Here is an 18,907-nt window from a genome sequence, read left to right as displayed (position 1 = left end):
CTATTGATGAACACTTTGGTTGCTTCCATATCTTGGCTATTGTAAAAAATGCAGCAATAAATATAGGGATGCATATATCTTTTTCAAATCGGGGATCTTACTTTCTTCAGGTAAATTCCTAAAAGTGAAATTCCTGGGTCAAATCGTATTTCTACTTTTAGTTTTTTGAGGAACCTCCATACTGCTTTCCACAGTGGCTGCTCCAATTTAATTCCTACCAATTTAATTACTGTTCATTCATTTTTATTCTAGCAGACAGACATCCTGTTTAGATGGATTTAGCATGAATATTCTGGCCTACTCTTGTGATCTGTGGTTGCAGGGACACTCTAATTTTCAGAGTGCTTGCAGTGTTATTTTGGTCTTCTGGGTTTATCTGGTGCCATGGGGCTCTCATGGTCTCTGCTGGTGCTACATGAGGGAGTCAGAAGGAGCTTCCCCAAGTTGCTCAGCCTGGCACATGTGAGTGGAGGAAGGGAGTTTCCAGACTACATAGATGAAAGAAGCTTCATGGATAGTGTGCTTGTTATGGTGGGCTCACTCCTGTTGGTGTTCCAGGCCTTGTGGTGTCTCTGGGTGGGAGAGGGGAGTTTGAGATCTGGAGGTATGAGTACTTTCCTTAGCTGCTTATTATCAGCCAGGCTCCCAATAGATCCCCTTTGCTAGTGCTGCTGGACGCACCCGGTGGTGTCAGTGGGAAGCCATCAGTCAGGGTCAGGAAAGAGTCTTCTTGCATCTCCTTTCATTGTTAGGTGGGGAGTCAGAAAATATCAAGTCATAGCAACCATCTTCTTTTGGGTATGATGGAAAGCAAACTCAAGATGCCCTTCCATTGTGTTAGTTCTCCAATTCTGGGATTCCAAACCAGTTCACCTTCATCGTACCATCCTTAAAACTACACTGATTGCTCCTTGTGTTATTTTCAAATGAGAATCAGGGAGACATGAGTCTACTCCAGCTTTTCCTACTAGAGGTCATGGTTCCACCCACATTTTTCATCCAACTTCCTGTAAGGATAAATATAATCCAAATTCACATATTTTTTCCTGGTTTCTTTCCCATTCTTACTACTTTGCATCTTTCTGTTTCTTGTTCTCCTCCTATTCTTTGGTTATCTCTGCTCTCAAGGTCCCAGTGCTCTCTCTGGTTATCACATTGCATTCTGAGAGACACTGGAAGTCTAATTGTAGTTCTGACTAGAATTATTTTTTATTTGTTAAGGTATCATTGATATACAATCTTATGGTCAGATTTCATATGAGCAACATTGTGGTTACTACATACCCCCTATTATCAAGTCCCTATCACATACCTCATTACAGTCACTGTCAGTCAGCATAGTGAGATGCTATAGAGTCACTACTAGTCTTCTCTGTGCTTTACTGCCTTCCCCGTGCGCCCCCTATATTATGTGCTAATCATAATGCCCCTTAATCCTCTTATCCCTCCCTTCCCACCCACCCTTTTCAGTCCCTTTCCCTTTGGTAACTATTAGACCATTCTTGGGTTCTGTGAGTCTGCTGCTGTTTTGTTCCTTCAGTTTTCGCTTTGTTCTTATACTCCACAGATGAGTGAAATCATTTGGTATTTGTCTTTCTCTGCCTGGCTTATTTCAGTGAGCATAATACCCTCTAGCTCCATCCATGTTGCAAATGGTAGGATTTGTTTTCTTCTTATGGCTGAATAATATTCCATTGTGTATATGTACCACATCTTCTTTATCCATTCATCTACTGATCGACACTTAAGTTGCTTCCATTTCTTGGCTACTGTAAATAGATTCTGTGGGTTTGTCCTATATGACCTTTATTATGTTGAGGTACTTGCCCATTTTGTTGAGAGTTTTTATAATGAATGGGTGTTGAATTTTGTCAGATGCTTTTTCAGCATCTATGGAGATGATCCTGTGATTTTTGTCCTTTTTATTGATGTAGTGGGTGATGATGGATTTTCGAACATTATACCATCCTTGCATCCCTGGAACAAATCTCACTTGATCTTGATGTATGATCTTCTTGATGTATTTTTTAATTCGGTCTGCTAATACTTTGTTGAGTATTGTGAATCTTTGTTCATCAGGGACATTGGTCTGTAATTTTCTGTTTTTGTGGTGTCTTTGCCTTTTTTTGGTATTAGAGTGATGCTGGCTTCATAGAATGAGTTTGGAAGTATTCCCTCCTCTTCTATTTTTTGGAAAACTTTAAGGAGGATGGATATTATGTCTTCCCTAAATGTCTGATAAAATTCAGTGGTGAATCCATCTAGTCTGGGAGTTTTATTCTTGGGTAGTTTTTTGATTACCAATTCAATTACGTTGCTGGTAATTGGCCTGTTCAGATTTTCTGTTTCTTCCAGGGTCAGTCTTGGAAGGTTGTATTTTTATAGAAAGTTTTCCATTTCTTCTAGGTTATCCAGTTTGTTAGCATATAATTTTTTATAGTATTCTCTCATAATTCTTTATATTTCTGTGGTGTCCATAGTGACTTTTCCTTTCTCATTTCTGGTTCTATTTGTGTGTAGATTCTCTTTTTTTCTTGATAAATCTGGCTAGGGGTTTATCTATTTTGTTTATTTTCTCAAAGAATCAGCTCTTGGTTTCTTTGATTTTTTTCTATTGTTTTATTCTTCTCAATTTTATTTATTCTCTGATCTTTATCATGTCCCTCCTTCTACTGACTTTGGACCTCATTTGTTCTTCTTTTTCCAGTTTCAATAATTGTGAATTTTTACTGTTCATTTGGGATTGTTCTTCCTTCTTTAAGTAGGTCTCAGTTGCTATATACATTCCTCTTAGAACTGCCTTCACTGTATCCCACAGAAGTTGGGTCATTGGCCTGTAGTTTTCATTTGTCCCCATATATTGCTTGATCTCTGTTTTAATTTGGTCATTGATTCACTGATTATTTAGGAGCATGTTGTTAAGTGTCCATGTGTTTGTAAGCTTTTTTGTTTTATTTGTATAATTTATTTCTAGTTTCATACCTTTGTGACCCAAGTTGGTTGCTACAATTTCAATCTTTTTGAATGTGCTGAGGCTCTTTTTGTGGCCGCGTATGTGATCTATTCTGGAAAATGTTCCATGTGCACTTGAGAAGAATGTGTGTCCTGCTGCTTTTGGGTGGATTGTTCTGTAGATGTTAGGTCCATCTGTTTAATATATTTTTCAGTGCCTCTGTGTCCTTATTTTCTGTCTGGTTGATCAGGCCTTTGGAGTGAGTGGTGTGTTGAAGTCTCCTAAAATGAATGCATTGCATTCTATTTCCCCCTTTAATTCTGTTAGTATTTGTTGTACATATTTGGGTGCTCTTATCTTGGGTGCATAGATATTTATAATGGTTATATCTTTTTTTTTGAACTGAGCCCTTTATCATTATATAATATCCTTCTTTATCTCTTGTTACTTTTTGTTTTGAAGTCTGTTTTATCTGATACAAGTATTGCAACTCCTGCTTTTTCTCCCTATTGTTTGCATGAAATATCTTTTTCCATTCCTTCACTTTTAGAGTTTCTAGCCCGCATAGATGAAGGAGTCTGTGTATGTCTTTGGGTTTGAAGTGAGTCTCTTGTAGGCAGCATATATATGGGTCTTGCTTTTTTATCCATTCTATAACTCTGTCTTTTGATTGATGCATTCATTCCATTTGCATTTATGGTGATTATTGATAGATATGTACTTATTGCCATTTCAGGCTTTAGATTCGTGGTTACCAAAGGTTCAAGAGCAGCTTCTTTACTATCAAGCTGTCTATCTGAACTCACTTATTATGCTATTATAAACACAATCTGAGGATTCTTTTCTTTCTCCTCCCTTCTTTTTCTTCCTCCTCCTCTCTTTATATGTTAGGTGCCATATTCTGTACTCTTTGAGCATACCTTGACTGACTTGTGGGTAGCTGATTTAATTAGCATTTGGTTAGTATATAATTGGTCTACTTCCTTTGCTGTGGTTTTATTTTCTGTGGTGACAGCTGTGTAGCCTTAGATGCACTTCCATCTAGAGCAGACCTTTAAAATACACTGTAGAGTTGGTTTGTGTGAGGTAAATTCCCTCCACTTTTGCTTATTTGGGAATTGTTTAATCACTCCTTTAAATTTAAATGATAATCTTGCTGAGTAGAGTATTCTTGGTTCTTTGCCTTTCTGTTTCATTGCATTGAATATATCATGCCACTCCCTTGTAGCCTGTTAGGTTTCTGCTGAGAAGTCTGATGATAGCCTGATGGCTTTTCCTTTGTAGGTAATCTTTTTCCTCTCTCTGGCTGCTTTTAATACTCTGTCCTTGTCCTTGATTTTTGCCATTTTAATTATTATGTGTCTTGGTGTTGTCTTCCTTGGGTCCCTTATGTTCAGAGATATGTGGACTTCCATGGTCTCAGAGACTGTTTCCTTCCCCAGATTGGGGAAGTTTTCATAAATTATTTCTTCAGAGACACTTTCTATCCCTTTCTTCTCTCTTCTTCTTCTGGTACCCCTATAATGCAAAATATTGTTCCATTTGGATTGGTCACAGTTTTCTGAATGTTCTTTCATTCCTAGAGATCTTTTTATCTCTCTCTGCCTCTGCTTCTCTGTATTCCTATTCTCTGACTTCTATTCCATTAACTCTCTCCTCCACCTCATCTAATCTGCTTTTAAACCTCTCCATTGTTTGTTTCATTTCAGTTATCTCCCTCCTGAATTCATCCCTTAGCTCTTGCATATTTTTCTGTAGCTCCATCAGCTTGGTTATGACTTTTATTTTGAGTTCTTTTTCAGAAAGATTGATTATTTCAGTCTCATTGTGCCCTCTTTTTGGTGTTTGAGGTATTTTGGATTGAACAAGGTTCTTCTTCCTTTTCATAGTCCTGGAGCAATGGGAGTGGTCATAGGCGAGTGGCATGGGTGTCAGCTAGGACAACAAAGTCCCTTCCTGCTTTCCAGTCGCAGTGCTTATCTGTGCCAGTTAACTGCACACAGGGAGCAGCCTCTGCTTTGATCCCCTAAGCTGCTGTGGGCAGGGCGGCCCTCGGGATGGCCTAGCATAGTGGCGGGGGTTGCAGGCAAGTGGTGCGTGTGTCTGTGGTGAGGACAAAGCCCTTTCGTGCTTCCTGTTTTCCATGCCTGTCTCCACTGTCTGTGCCAGTTAACTGTGCACAGGGAGTGGCCTCTGGGTTAATCCCCTATACTGCCATGTGTGGGGTGGCCCTCAGGATGGTGTAGTGTGATGGAGCATGTCACAAGGCAAGCAGCATGGTTGTTTGCATCAAGGGCAAAGCCCTTTCGTGCTTCCCAGTTGCCATGCTTGTCTCCGCTGTCTGGGCCGGTTAGCTGCACGCAGGGAGAAGCCTCTACATTAAGCTGTGTAGTTGCTGTAGGTGGAGCTGCCCTTCAGCTGTTCTGCAGCAGTGGCGTGGACAATGGGTTTGTGTGCAGGTGCCAGGGGGGAGGAAGAAGCGGCAAGCTACTTATCGCAGTAGGGGACCTGGGGCTGCGTTGCAAACCAGGGGGATGGAGTGCCTGAAGCTCCTGAAAGTTCCCAACCTGCTAGGCTGAGTGTGCTGGACCGATTTTGTCCACCTGTTCCTTCTCCTAAATCCCTGCCCCTTTAGCAGCCTTCTGACTGTTGAGAAGTGTTTCAAAGTGCCTGCTTTTCTTTTATCCCAGGGCAGCCGGTTGTGGGAACCTGTTTGCAGTCTTAGTCTCTGACTTTGGTTTTCAGCCCCTCTAATCTCCAGAGCACCATGCAGTGTGGGTCTGTGCTCCCAGGGTAGATTCCTAGGCCTGGGTATTTAGCAGTCCTGTGCTTCCACTCCCTCCCTGCTCTGATTCTCTTCCTCCCACCAGTGAGCTGGAGTGGGGGTAGTGCTTGGGTCCTGCCTGGTCGCAACTTTTTTACTTTACCCTTTTCCATGAGATGTTCGCTTCTCCCAAATGTAGACTGGCTGGTGTACTCTTACTTCTGGTCACTCTTTTAGGAATAGTTGTACTTGCTGTATTTTCAAAGTGTATGTGGTTTTGGGAGGAGATTTCCACCACACTTCTCACGCCACCATCTTTTTTCCATTCTGACTAGAATATTAAAAGCACCCAACTTGCAAAATGAGACATCCTGCTTGGGGTTCCCACAGAAAAGATTTAAATGCCAGCACCTACTTTCTTTCACACATTGCAAGTAATAGCTGTACATACATTATACATTCATTTCCATAGCACAAAGAACAAAATCTATTTTCAGTTTATTTTTTTCATATTCAGAACATTAGTATAATGAATGTGTTTGAATACAACTTGCATCATTGCTGTGCCATAGAGTAGATACTCCTTATCTCAAATACTTCCAGTTTATTTTCTGGAGAGTTTGTGTCATGGCTGTACTTTTTGTGACTCAAAGTAAAGAAACTCAGATAACCATTAAATATATTCCATGATACAGAAAAACTATATGTTTTAAAGCACAATGAACACAAACTATTAAGAGTAAATACGATATTTGAAAATACACAAGAGCAAAATATATTCAAACAGATTAATTCATTTAATAGGCATTAATTAAGTTCCTGCCATCTGTCAGGAACTACACGAAGCACTGAGACATAGTGAAGGAAAAGTCACTGTGGCCTCTTCCTGCATGTAGTTACATTCTCATTGGGAAATGAGAAAATCGATTAAATCATAGCAACACAGTGTACTAAGATTTAGGTTGGCGGAATAATGACTATGAGAACACAAGATAGGGAATTATTTTAAAAATTTAAAAATAAAAATAAAGAATTCTAGACCAGGTGAAAAAAAGAAAAATGAAACCAACTACTGTAAATGACTAACTTTCCAGTTTTTACCTTTAAAAACCCTAAACTTTGTCAGAAATTTGGACCATAATTTGGTTCACTACCTAAATCAGTGTCCCCCTCATTGCAATCCCAAAGACCCCAAATAAACACAACTAATTGTTTAAAAAAAAAAGATGGGGAGCTATAACCTAATAGAAAGATCATTTATGGAAAATGATGATTAAATTAAGACTAAGGATGAGCTCGCCCAATTGCCTGTCTATGGTTGCGTAAAAGCTGATTTGCTCCAAAGTTGATATGCTCCATCAGAGCCTTCATCCTCTCCACTGTAATTTGGGTCTTTGGAACTGCAGCTGCTGACATGGCTGTAGTTATAATTACCCACGGGTGGCTGTACCCTGAGTGCTTCTAGAATTGCTAAAACTGCTATGTAGTAGCCCACCTAATCTGTGGGGATGTATTGCGAGACACCTAGTGGATGCCTGAAACTGCAGATAGTACTGAACTCCATATATACTATGTTTTTTTCCTATGTATAACAGCTATGATAAAGTTTAATTTATAAACTAGTCACAGTAAGAGATTAACTTCAGTAATAAAATAATTATAACAATATACTGTAAAAAAAGTTATGTGAATATGCTCTTGTTCCTCTCACAAAATAGTTTATTGACTGTGTTCACCCTTATTCATGATGATGTGAGGTGATAAAATGGCTGTCTGAAATGATGAACTGAGATGAACAACGCAGGCATTGTGCTGTAGAGTTAGGCTACTGTTGACATTTTTGCTGATATGTCAGGAAGATTGTCTGCTTGCATGCCTCAGTTAACCACAGATAACTGAAACTGTGGAAAGAAAACCCACAGATAAGGGGACAACTATATCATTTCCAATGGACATGAACACCATGGAGTTTCTGCACAAGCTCTGGCTTGACAAGTTGCACTTTCTGGGACCCTTCTACAAGCTAGGATGCTGTCCACTAGCAGGAAACTTACTTGATATTTTTCTTTTATTCATTTATTGTATGTATGTCAAATCTAAGCGCAGAGAGGGAAGGATTTTGAAGAGAAAGGCAAAAGAAGTTTGAAAGGAAAGCAGTGACATAATTTTAGTGTATGACCTTGGTTACCATTAGTAGTTTGGGTTTACTGAGAGCAAATGAGGAGTCACTGAAAGATTTTATACAAGGGAGTAACCTGATCATATTTTAGATTGGAATGATCATCTTGGTTGCAACATAATGAATGAATCAGAATGCGTTTAAAGTGGAAAAATGGGTAAGTCCCAAATTATGTAGATTTTTTTTCCTATGTTTAAACCATGTACTTTCACAGGTTTGTTCTTGTGAAGAAATGTTTCAGATGTGTGCTTTGAATGATGAATTCAACTGATAGTGATTTCCACTGAAACATTGGAAATTAATCTGATAGAAACCTATTTAAACAGCTCACTGACTTTCTGCTGGGAGCAGCAAGAAAATGGCAGTGAACTTAACATCACTTACAAGTTTCCATGCTGGTAGCAGAACTATTGCTATTATGTTTACTTTTCTTTAGAGTTATAAAGGAAAAACAACAATTTATTGCACATTTACTATGAGCCAGATATACTGGCAAGAGACTTTCATCTGTTACCTCATTTGATCTTACAACTAGCCAGTGAAACTGGTATTGTTATGCTCACGTTTCATATTAAGAAACTCTGAGCAGCTTGCTAATTTACCCAGGTCATAGTTGGCAAGAAATGAAATCCACACTTTAAATATAAGGCTTGAAAGCTAGTTCATAAAAGAAAACTAGGCCAATTAGGGTCACAGTGCTACCAACACCAAGCCCGTGCCACTTGCTGCACAACATGCCAGTAAGTGAAGAGACAAGGTGTTGGGGCCAAGAAAAGCAACTTTATTCAGAAAGCCAGGAGACTAAGATGGCTTACTAATATGAAGAACCATTTCAGTTTAGGCTTTATTTATGTCAGGAAAGCAGAACGGGGGACGGTTGTGATCAGGAAGTAACAGTCAACCACAGACATCTGGACATAAGCAGGGGTCCGAGGAGGCTTGTGAAACTCCTTGTCCTTGGTTCGTTGACTCCGGTTCTCTTGTTGATGCAGGTCTGGCCGTAATGTTCCTACGAGGCCTTGATGATCCAGTCGTTTCTGTACACACACTTACGTGTCTCCCTGTGGGGTGGCGAACTTCAGGTAAGGGGCTGGTTGCACCAGTTTTAAGCTGTGAACAAAATACTTTTTGATGATTAACAAGCCTGTGTGCAGGGCTGCAGGGCTTAGCAGAAGCTTTTTGACCCAAAGATTAAGACATTAAAGGAGACAGATACCATATGAATGCAAAGATACTAAGCATTTTTACTGTTAGAATAGTTTGACCGAAATTTTATTTGTGAGTCAGTCACACACAGTTTATCAATATGATATCTTGGGTTTAGTTTTTTACCAGGTTTTTTGTTTTTATTTTTTGCTTTTCAGAGTTCTGTAGAAATTTAGCTTCTTTGTGGGAAAGTTAACAGAAATGAAGAAAATAGGGCAGAGTCTCACAGTCATAAAGGCATAGCCACAGTTTTGAACAGACCCTGTATTTGACATTGTGTTAGTTTCTTATGATAGAGACATGAACTAGAAATAGTCCCCAACTCTTAGGAAACCTGAGATGAAATGGATTGTCAGGCAGAAAGCATTATTAGGGTTAAATAAGGTTATTACTCACTGAAAAAAAGCGTTAAATCATGAAGGAAAATTATTTAATAATATATATGTAAAATATATACAGTAAAATTTGGCAATTTGCAGAAGATTTGGTGACAGTACACCAAGGAAGTAGAAATGGAAGTACATAATATAAAGAAAGGATGCACTGTAAATTGCTATTTTATTCTTTTGAGGACTCATCAGTACAGTGCTACATTTAAAATATTTTTTTCTAAAAATTCAGTCATATATTTAATAAAATTCAGTAGTTCTGAGATTGGGTATTGAATACTTAAAGAATTTGAGTAATTAACTCTGTGATTAATTTGATATTAAAGGCAAGATTTTTAATCCATTAAAGAGTAAAATAAAGAATAGTATTTCTTTATAGGTATAGAATTTATTTAGCACACTTTAAAATATAAGCACTGAGAAAGCATAAAAAGTATTTGTCAGTATTTTTAATGTTTTAAAAGAATACAAAATAAATATTAATTTTAGTGCTTTTTAAATTTCCCTATATATTTCTAACTGGTAATAAGAGAATTTTGAATATGTTAACATAATTTTTTAAAGGTCACAGACCAATTGTAATTTTTCTCATTAGTTTTTGAAATCATTTTGAATGGTGTCAGCCAGCATGGTCATCTTTAGGCAAAGAAAGGATGTCTACAGAAAAGATGAGTTGATTGATATTGATTATACTCAGGGTTTTAAATACAAATATCAACTTAAATTTAAAATCTATGTAATTTAGAATCATGCTCTTCCATATCCTTGTGTTATGTTCCTCAGGGATGGCTTTGTAAGACAAAAGTGAAATGTTATGGTCCCCCACAGTGGGGAATTACCTATAAAGATCTGGAAGAAACTTGGCATCTGCAGACGTTACTCAGTTTGCTGCAAATCCATTTCCTGTCTGTGTAGACCCTGGCGCTACTGACTCCATTATCATTCAGGTAGGCGCATTCCCCACCTCCTTTGATGACAGACCTAAAACCAAACACCAAGTATTAAATATCCATCGATTGAACCCCTGCACTCATTCCTCCACTAACATCTTCAGCGCCCCCACTCCAGGTGTTTAATGTGAATAAGAGAGCAGTAAAAATAAAAACATGTCTCTTATATGGCTTCACAATAATAAACACCATTCCTGTACTCAGTTCCTTCTACATCTCAAGGCCCTGCTTACATATCACAGAGCTCATGATTCAGCCATACCGAACGCAGTGTGTATTATTGATTAGGTGTTTAATCAGTGCTTGCTGTTGTCCTCAAATGAACTACTGCCATTGGTGGCCTTCAGTGAAGATTATTTTCAGTCTTCTCCTGAACTGTTACATAAATGTGTGGAAATAAAAATATTTTCTAGCGAATTCCTCAAGAGCTTAGCTTTAATTGGTGAAAGTTATTGGGCCCCCTACATTTATTTGCTCCAAAATACCCATGGAAATGTTCACAATCCAAGAAACAGTTACTAAATTCTTTCTGGTGATACAACTTTAGGAGAAATTCCCCACTGGTTCCCAGAAGATCTTCCTTTTATGAATGTATGCAAGAGTGGGCTCAAGAGTTTTGTGGGTATCAATTCATCAGTGGCTTTCTAGGATTTTAGAATCCTTGCTGTGCATCAGCTGTTCTCCCTACATTCTAAACAGGGATTTCAACAGAGAAACATTTAAATCATTGGGTGAGAGTATAAAAACTATCTCGTCATCATCGTGTTAAAGATTTCAACTGAAATCACAATAAGTAGTTTTTCCAAAGGCACAGCTAATAAATGAAAAGCATAAATAGGATTTACATGTCTTATGCCCTAGTGCAGTAAGCAGTCCATGATACTAAATTTACTGTCTCATAAGCACAATCCACATTCATAACCACACAAACAGGAGAAGGAAAAAAAAACCTTAAAACCTACCAGACGTGGTATTCAGTGTTGTCTGTCCATTTCCAAATGTGATGTGAGGATTCTCTTCTGAGGCCTATCCAGTGGTCAGAAGGGCCTTTGTATCTTTTCAGAAAATTCTGTAATAAGACACAGAAATAGAAAACATATATCTTTCTCTCTTAATACTCTTGAGTCTCTCCTCTCTACAGCCTTCTGTTTTGGGATCATAGCATGATATAATTGGGAAATTTAGTCTAGTCATTGGAGTTAGACTAGGCCCTAATTCTCAGCTAAAGTCATTCAGTGTCTCTGATCTTAAATTACTTTATTGAAAGTCATGTTCCATCCCAGTTTGACTGGGAAAATCCTAGTTATGACTTTTGTTCTAGCATCATATTAATATTGTCACTTTAACTCCCTAAAATGTCCCCATTTGAATGATAAATCATATGATTACCATACTTCTTAGTACATTGAGAACAATACATCTAATCTTGCAGGTTAACTATGGGGATTACATGAGAGAATGTATCTAAAATGCCTCTCAGGGTTGCAGGCAAAGAATACAAGTGTCAGGCACTAGTGTGCATCCCATGGCCCTCAGTCTGCCTGAAATGGGATCCTTCCTTACCTTTCAGTTTAAATCCTACGCAGCCTCTCCCTTTCAGGAAGCTAAGTATTCAACAGAGAATATGATCCCACAATATTGCTTACCAGTTCCTCCGCAGATTCAAACTGAACAAGATGAGCTTCTAAAGAGGCACAAAAGATCTGGCTGAATGTCCAATTTCTTGTTTCTTAAGAAAAATAAAAACACTTATTTCCAAACCCAATCCATGTTTGGGGGCAAGTAACATTCACAGGATACTCTGAGAGCAGCTCTGACTTTCTTCCTGAAAGTTGGACAGTCACAAATAATTATAATAAATAAAATTTTTCTACCTACTTTTCCACTTACCATCCAAGGTCAGTTTTGAAATATATACTTTTGATTGTTGCTTTCTGAACTCATCACTGAGTCTTAACTCTGAGCACAGTAGTCATCGATCCAGTGGTCTTCAAGTGGGGCAGCTGTGTATTGGACTTTCCAAGCAGTACATGGGCACTAATGGTTTTAGGGAAACCAACTTCTACAGCATCAACTTCTGTAGCTCTGCAGTACTTTTTCCTAGTATCATAGAGACTCTCAGACTCTCCTTTCCCACTTCTTCCTTAATATTAGCTCTTCTTCTTCGTGATAAAAGAAAGGCCACTCCTTCCCTGTCCTAGGTGTTATTATGGTACACTTCCTAGGGTGTACAGAACTATCCCATGGACAAAACATAACATCATTAAAAAATTGATTTTGGTACCAAAATACAATTTAGGGCTTCCAGCAGTTTTCTATTTTATATGTATTTCTGTTAAATATGTACAAAAAATATTTCAGCCCTTGGGAATATTCTGAAACCAAGATTTCAGAATGTAGGCTGTGGGAAGAATAGCTATGTCTCATAACCTCACCTTTTCCCCCTTTAGCATCTAACAAAGAACCACTACTTCTCGAAGGGTCTAGTGAAAGTGATGAGATTTGGTAAGAAATATTCAATACCAAAGATGACTTCTATTTCCTCTTATATTTAAAGGTAGGCAATTTTTTACAGAAATGCTCAATCTGCATCCCTAGAGTGAGTCACTGGGTAATGGAGTGAGAATAGCTAGCTGTCAAGGTTAGTATCACTGCTTTTAATATAACTGAACTGTTTGGGGAGATGACCTAATATATTTTAAATTATGTTGAATAAAACCCATTGGTAAATTACATGATTTCGTGTAGATTTCAATGAAGTAGTTAAAACTAATTTTATAAAATAACATGAAATATTTACTCCAATTATGGTCAATTTTCATCTTATATCCTCATATAAGATGTTTAACATATTCTTCCTGTTAGTAATGAAAATAAAATTTGATGCTGTTAGACCCATTAAGTTTTTTGAGGGGAGGAGGGAGATTATTAGATTAGACCACTTCCTCCCATTATATTCATAGGAAAAATTTCACCTTGATTTCTAGTTTTATTAATGGATTTATTTCGGAGATTTATAAGTGATTCTAATATAATTACTTCAAAAGGCAAATATTAAACATTTTGTGCAGGCATTTACTAAAAAAGTAATATGTTTTTTGTCATAATTCCCAAATAATAACTCATAAGATTAGCTATACATGACAGACTCTGCCTTATGGCAAACTACTGAGAATAGCATATAGATTAAGTCACATATATTAATAAATATGTAAATTTACTTTTGATAATTACCAAATTTATAATATATGTTATTTTTAAATATTACTAAAAATTGTAAGTCTAACTTAATCCAGAATAAGTTATTTTAAGGGAGTCTTATGGTCATATGACTTTTAAAAATTACACTTCAATGTAGGTACATACATTGTGGCAGAAAAAATGAAAAAAATATTAACAAAAGGTAAGTGACTTTTAAGTATACCAAGATATTACATATTATACTCTGATAAAATTCTAGAGTAGAAACAATATTTAACTAAGCATTTGAAGAAAATTAACAAAAAATTTTTCTAGAGTAAGCAAGTTTTTCTTCTTGTGTTTCTTAACATAGATAATAACAGGTTCAAATCACAACATTATTCAGATTCCAATAGATACATGTAAAAGAAAAAGCAACAGGTTAATTTTAAAATGCCAGAAATATACTTCGAAATTGCAGATTTACAGTGTGCTGGAAATTACATCATTTGCAACTAGTTAAATCTCTGATAAAAAGTATTAAATGATAACTCAAAAATTTACCAGGGTATATTTTGTTTTCACAAACGTTTAAATCACATTTAAGAGTTGTAGTAACGGAAAGCTTTTGAAGATCACTAATACAATCAGAATATACATAGTAGTTACTTACTAATATTGGTAAGTCATTTCTTCCTAACAGACCTAATTAAGTACGCCAAGTAAGGCTGAGGACTTATTGCCTACATCTACAAAGGAATTTATTTTGAGCATATAGTTCTCCTGTACTTTTTGTGCATTCCGCATCTATGTAGGTAGAGGATAAAAACTGAGAGATCTCACCTGAATAGTTCTTTAATAAAATGGCAATTCTGATTGCGACATGTCAGGAAATAGCTCCATAGATGGAATTCCTTTACCCACAGCATTCTACTATCAAGGATGGGAACCACTTATTTGCCATGGTTCAAGAGAAAATCCTTAGAGTTAACTTTGACTTTTCTCTTTCTAAAACTTCGTATCCAGTCTGATATGAAATATTGTTGACTCAACTTCCAAAATACCCATATGTGACTACCCTCCCCCACCTCCACTGTTAACACCAGGCCCAAGTCATCTTCATCTCTTGCCTAGATTTCTGTAAGACTGCCCTCATAGGTCTCCCTGATTCTACTCTTGTCTTCAAACAATCTGTTCTCAATATAACAGTCAAACTGCTTATTCTACAGTGGAAGTCAGGTTATGACATTCCAGTCCTACAATGTCCCTCTTCCCAGTCTTCCCCATTTCATTCAAAGTAAAAGACAAAATCTTTAAATGACTTACAAGGTTATCACCCTCTGACCCCCATCATATTACTCTTTATTCTTTCTTAGCTTTAGCCACAGCAGCCTCCTTGCTGTTCCTCAGACCCAGCAGGGTGATTCCTTTGAGTGCTTTTGCTCTACATGGTCTCTCCGCTGGGAGTGCTTTCTCCAGCTAGCCGCAAGGCTCCTTCATCTCCTTCCAAAGCTTGCTGCAAGATCATCTCAAGGAGACTTGCCTCGACCACTCTCAGTAAACTGCAGCCACTTCCACTGCACCTCTGTGTATTGTGGTATCCGTGTCTTCCTGCTAGAATGTAAGTTCCTTGGAAGCAAGGAATTTTGTGTGTTTTGTTCACTGATATACCTCAAGAACTCCACACAGTGCCTGGCATGTAATGAAGCTCAGTAATTATTTATTGACAATATAAATGTGTGGAGAACATTGTGAAGTTTGGAGACTAAGCAACTTACCTGCTAAAGCAATAGGAAGTACAGTCACAACAGCTAGGCATGCAGCAGTAACAAGGAGGCAACAGAAAGTTATCTTAGCAGATGTGTTTGCTGCACATTTTCCTTGGAGCTTTTCTTGACCTATAAAATGCAAATATCATAATCTCAATATCATGAAGGCCTTAGGGAAAACCTTAAATTTATCAGACTCAACCCTGAGGTCAGCTGCACCTCAATTCCCCTACTGCCAACCCCTCCCACTAAAGGTCCTGGCCATAGATGGTGGACATTGTCCAAAGAGCACCAGAGATAAGAGAAACTGAGTCTTTTTCCCTATGGAATCTTCCAGTTTTGGGGATGAGAGAGCAAGAAACAAAAAGAGTAGAAAGCAAGCTGAAAAGAAATATATAAGAAACAGTCCAAACTGACCTCCTTTTTAAGAGATCTGGATAGAAGTACTGAAGGAAGCATTAGAAAATAAATCAGTGTAATTCATATTAGAAGACTAAGAAAAGAGAAAGCATATGGTCATCTCAATAAATATAGAAAAAATGTGAAAAAAATTTTAGTCATCCATGACAACAAATCCCAACAAATTAGGAATTGAAAGACTTCCCTTAAATTTGAAAAAATCAGCTACAGAAAAAGTACAGCTAGCATCCTACTTAATGGTGAGAGTGAATGCTTTCTTCCAAAGATCAGGAATGAGGCAAGGGTGTCTGCCCTCACCCATCCAGTTTAATATCTTACTGGAGGGCCTATCAGGGGCAATAAGAAAGAGAAATAAAAGGCATACAGATTGGAAGGAAATAAAAGTGTCTCCAGAGAGATGTTAGCTCACCACCTGCGACCTAAGCATGAATTTTATGACCTGCACATGAAAATACCTTCTCAAGAGCCGAGGACTCCAGGTGCTCCCCTGATGCTGCCTGACCCAGGGATCCCAGGCAACTCCCATAGCAGAGCGTCCAGTGGGGTCCTGGGAACCCAGGCCCTCAGTACCCTCCCCCAAGCCTGGGCCGCCCTACAGAGAGACAGAAAAAAAAAGAGTGAAATGAGTGCCTGCCTTCGCTACAGACCCCACAGCTGCCTGCCCAGCAGCAAGCTGACTCTTGAAGCCCCAGGTGGCTCCCTGCAGGTTCCTGCTAATCCAGGCCCCACCTTGTGCCTGGCAGTTCCAGTGACCAGGTGACTCCCATGACACCAGGCGCCCGGTGAAACAGCACAGAGGTATGTTTGTCTGCTTGTGTGACAGAAAGCCAATCTCCAAGACAGTCTTTAGCAGCAAGAGGGTTTTACTGTGGCAACCAAACATAAAGGCAAGAGCGATTGTTTGGACTACCTCCTCAGGATTATGTGAAGAGTGCTTTTATGGGTCAGAGAAAATATTTATTCTTTAAGGAAAGGGAAATGTCCAGGGTGTTTCTGATGACTGGGATTGTGCTTATTGGTGTGCAAGCATTGCATGTTATCATGCTTGTTCATACATAACATATTAAAAAAATGGTGGATAAGCACCTCCATGGGCAGGAATCCTAGCATGCTAATGAAGCAGAGGTTACTCTAGTACTTTCAGTTAGTTTAGCGCATGCCAGTTTCTCTATGAGAGTGTCCCTTACTCAGTAAAGCACCTGCAGTTCCAGATAGGCCCTCTGGCAAATAGCTCAGAGAGTGATGACTTAATCCATTGTTGGGGTTTTACCAGCAGGTTCCTGGGAACACAGGCCTCATTTCTCCCAGGCATCTGCCCCGGGCAGCTCCTGTGACTCCTCCGCCGGCTCCCACAAATCAAGAAACCAACTCACCTCAGTGCTTTGTAATCCAGAGGCCCCAGACACCATCCGTAGCTCCAGGTAGCTCCCACAGCAGGGCTCCCTGCAGGCTCCCAAGAACCCAGGCCCCCACTGCCCCTGACATGTCCAGCAGCCCCAAGAGGCATCCTTGGCACCAGCAGGCCATGGTGAATCCTGGCTTATGGGGCCTCCTGGCTCCTGCAGTCCTAGGCATTTCCCATGGCACCACGTTCCAGGAGGGCTCCTGGAGGACCAGACCCCAGTTCACCCTGGAAACCTGCCAGCCCCGGTGGCTTCAGGCAGCTTCACTGGCCCCAGGCTTACAGAAGGCCGCTGGGAACAGGATCCAGGCCCATGTGCCCCAGCAGCCCCACGCAGCCCAGTGGCCACAGGGTCCCCCGTGGCTCCAGGTATCTTCCACAGTTTCAGATTCCAAGAAGGCTCCCATGAGCCAAGGCTCCTGATCCCCTCCATTACCTGAAGGCTCCCATGGTCCCAGGCAGCTCCAGTGGCCCCAGGATTCTGGCCCTTGTCATCAGACTCCCAGTGGGCTCCTAGGAACCCACATCCCCAGCTCACCACAGCACTTCCCAAATCTAGTTTCACGAGAAAACTCCTGGCAGGCTCCAGCACATCCTCTCACCAGCTGACCTCCATGGCTCCGGGACCCCTCCTGTGAACTCAGGCTCCCAGTCAACACCCACGACCCAGGCTCCATGGGAGCACCTGTGAACCCAGGACCCTGTGGGACCAGCACTGGGCTGAGCACCCCTGTCCCAGGCTATCAACCATTTTGAGCATCAGGCCACCCAAGGACTCCAGCAGGAAGTCCACCAATGGGCACCACTAGATTGCCCACCCAAAGTCTCTGGTTGAGCTGACTAGTGAAGGGCTTTGCCTTCCAAAGACAGTCTGTAAAGACCAGAGAGGTACCTACATCCACAACTGCAGCCCCCAACACCATGAGTGAGCAACAACACATGACACCACCTCCAGAGGAAACTGATAAAATTCCAAAGACAGATCCTTGAAAAATGGAGATCATGAACAGTCTGACAGGAAATTCAGAATAATTCTCCTAAAGAAATTCCGTGAACTAAAAGAAAACACAGATAACTAAATGAAACTAGGAAAACAATGCATAAACAAAATGAAATAGAAACCATTAAATAAACAAAGAAATAGAAACCATTAAACCAAGCAGAAATCCTAGAGCTGTAGACTACATAGAGCCCTGCACCAAAGAATCAAGGAGAGCTGCAACAGATTTTGACCTGTGAACTAGAACACAGTTATTTTGAAATCATACAGTCAGAGGAGCAAAAAGAATGAAAAAGTTTAAAAAGCCTATATGAATTATAGGATGCCACCAAAAGAAATAATCTATGCATTCTTGGACTCCTAGGAGAAGAGGTAGAAAGAAGCAGAAGGCTTATTTAATAAACAGTAGTTGTGAAGTTCCCAAATCTTGGGACAGATGTAGATATCTAAGTTCATGGAACTAATAGGTCACCCCAAAATTTCAACCCAATATGGTCTTTTCCAAGTCACATTGTAAGAAAACTACCTAAAATCAAAGACAAAGAGAACAAATGTTTTACATATAAAGGAATCTCATAAGGCTTTTAGCAGGTTTCTCAGCAAAAAAACTTTTGCAGGCTAGGAGACACTGAGATGACATATTCAAATGGTTGGAAGAAAAAACCTATGAAATAAAAAAGTAAACAAAACTAAAA

General features: G+C 39.3%; 1 protein-coding gene and 1 pseudogene across 1 annotated transcript in view; one reads left to right on the top strand and one right to left on the bottom strand.

The window, feature by feature from the left end:
* The first annotated feature begins 10,304 nt into the window (after positions 1–10,304).
* KLRB1 (killer cell lectin like receptor B1) overlaps positions 10,305–18,907 on the top strand; it is a 50,306-nt gene continuing 41,703 nt past the window's right edge. The window contains 1 exon segment of the mRNA XM_036909894.2: positions 10,305–10,438. The gene's annotated coding sequence lies outside the window, so the exon portion shown is untranslated.
* Positions 10,331–16,111, bottom strand: LOC118924775 (C-type lectin domain family 2 member H-like; annotated as a pseudogene).

Source organism: Manis pentadactyla, chromosome 14 (assembly GCF_030020395.1).
Source record: "Manis pentadactyla isolate mManPen7 chromosome 14, mManPen7.hap1, whole genome shotgun sequence".
NCBI classification, from domain to species: domain Eukaryota; kingdom Metazoa; phylum Chordata; class Mammalia; order Pholidota; family Manidae; genus Manis; species Manis pentadactyla.
The sequence above is the reverse complement of the archived record's forward strand: the minus strand, read 5'-3'. Positions and strand labels throughout refer to the sequence as shown.